General features: G+C 41.6%; 1 non-coding gene across 1 annotated transcript; it reads right to left on the bottom strand.

Moving 5' to 3' along the window:
- Positions 1–2041: 2041 nt before the first annotated feature.
- TRNAF-GAA (transfer RNA phenylalanine (anticodon GAA)) lies at positions 2042–2113 on the bottom strand. Its single transcript has one exon. It is a non-coding gene; the product is annotated as a tRNA-Phe (tRNA).
- Positions 2114–2561: the final 448 nt, after the last annotated feature.

Consider the following 2561-nt stretch of genomic DNA (forward strand, 5'->3'; position numbering starts at 1 on the left):
GCCATCTCATCCTCGGTCGTCCCCTTCTCCTCCTGCCCCCAATCCCTCCCAGCATCAAAGTCTTTCCCAATGAGTCAACTCTTCGAATAAGGTGGCCAAAGTACTGGAGTTTCAGCTTCAGCATCATTCCCTCCAAAGAAATCCCAGGGCTAATCTCCTTCAGAAGGGACTGGTTGAATCTCCTTGCAGTCCGAGGGACTCTCAAGAGTCTTCTCCAACACCACAGTTCAAAAGCATCAATTCTTTGGTGCTCAGCTTTCTTCACAATCCAACTCTCACATCCATACATGACCACAGGAAAAACCATAGCCTTGACTAGACGAACCTTTGTTGGCAAAGTAATGTCTCTACTTTTGAATATACTATCTAGGTTGGTCATAACTTTTCTTCCAAGGAGTAAGCGTCTTTTAATTTCACGGCTGCAGTCACCATCTGCAGTGATTTTGGAGCCCAAAATAATAAAGTCTGACACTGTTTCTGCTGTTTCCCCATCTATTTTCCATGAAGTGATGGGACCAGATGCCATGATCTTCGTTTTCTGAATGTTGAGCTTTAAGCCAACTTTTTCACTCTCCTCTTTCACTTGCATCAAGAAGCCTTTTATTTCCTGTTCACTTTCTGCCATAAGGGTGGTGTCATCTGCATATCTGAGGTTATTGATATTTCTCCCGGAAATCTTGATTCCAGCTTGTGCTTCTTCCAGTCCAGCGTTTCTCATGATGTACTCTGCATATAAGTTAAATAAGCAGGGTGACAATATACAGCCTTGATGTACTCCTTTTCCTATTTGGAAGCAGTCTGTTGTTCCATGTCCAGTTCTAACTGTTGCTTCTTGACCTGCATTTGGTTTTTCAAGAGGCAGGTCAGGTGGTCTGGTATTCCCATCTCCTGAACAGTTTATTGTGATCCACACAGTCAAAGGCTTTGGCATAGTCAATAAAGCAGAAAGAGATGTTTTTCTGGAACTCTCTTGCTTTTTCCATGATCCAGCAGATGTTGGCAATTTGATCTCTGGTTCCTCTGCCTTTTCTAAAACCAGCTTGAACATCTGGAAGTTCACGGTTCACGTATTGCTGAAGCCTGGCTTGGAGAATTTTGAGCGTTACTTTACTAGCATGTGAGATGAGTGCAATTGTGCGGTAGTTTGAGCATTCTTTGGCATTGCCTTTCTTTGGGATTGGAATGAAAACCGACCTTTTCCAGTCCTGTGGCCACTGCTGAGTTTTCCAAATTTGCTGACATATTGAGTGCAGCACTTTCACAGCATCATCTTTCAGGAGTTGAAATAGCTCCACTGGCATTCCATCACCCTCCACTAGCTTTGTTTATAGTGATGCTTTCTAAGGCCCACTTGACTTCACATTCCAGATGTCTGGCTCTAGGTGAGTGATCACACCATCATGATTATCTTGGTCTTGAAGATCTTTTCTGTACAGTTCTTATGTGTATTCTTCCCACCTCTTCTTAATATCTTCTGCTTCTGTTAGGTCCAGACTGTTTCTGTCCTTTATCGATCCCATCTTTGCATGAAATGTTCCCTTGGTATCTCTAATTTTCTTGAAGAGATCTCTAGTCTTTTCCATTCTGTTGTTTTCCTCTATTTCTCTGCAGTGATCACTGAGGAAGGCTTTCTTATTTCTCCTTGTTATTCTTTGGAACTCCGAATTCAGATGCTTATATCTTTCCTTTGCTCCTTTGCTTTTCACTTCTCTTCTTTCACAGCTATTTGTAAGGCCTCCCCAGACAGCCATTTTGCTTTTTTGCATTTCTTTTCCATCGGGATGGTGTTCATCTCTGTTCATCTCTGTCTCCTGTGCAATGTCCTGTCCATAGTTCATCAGGCACTCTATCTATCAGTTCTAGACCCTTAAATCTATTTCTCACTTCCACTGTATAATCATAGTGAGTGAGTGAGTGAAGTAGCTCAGTCGTTTCCGACTCCTTGCGACCCCGTGGACTGTAGCCCACCAGGCTCTTCTGTCCATGGAATTCTCCAGGCAAGAATACTGGAGTGGGTTGCCATTTCCTTCTCCAGGGGATCTTCCCAACCCAGGGATCGAACCTGGGTCTCCTGCATTTCAGGCAGACACTTTATCCTCTGAGCCACCAGGGAAGCCCCATATAATCATAAGGGATTTGATTTAGGTCATACCTGAATGGTCTAGTTGTTTTCCCTACTTTCTTATATATAGCTTGTATATTCAAGGACTTGATAGAACTATTCTAATTGCTAATACTGCTTATTCAACTGCCATCTACTATTTCAAAATAATGACTTAAATTAATCCACTCTTTAGTCTCAGAGATAATGAGATTCCTAGGGTAAAGATTTCACAGTGGGTAGAATTTTTCCTAGAAGAGCTGAAGGAGAAAATCTTTCCACATTTCATATTTGCATTGACCTTAATAATTGACTGAACATTTTATTGACCAAAATCTCTACGTAAATGCAAAAGGGCAGTAAAAAAACAATCACCCAGAATTTCTATCATTTCATATCTCTTAAAGGCAGCTTTATTAACATCCAGGTAATGACATTCAGTAAGTATAATATCATGAAC

The sequence above is a fragment of the Capricornis sumatraensis genome, chromosome 9, assembly GCF_032405125.1.
Source record: "Capricornis sumatraensis isolate serow.1 chromosome 9, serow.2, whole genome shotgun sequence".
NCBI classification, from domain to species: domain Eukaryota; kingdom Metazoa; phylum Chordata; class Mammalia; order Artiodactyla; family Bovidae; genus Capricornis; species Capricornis sumatraensis.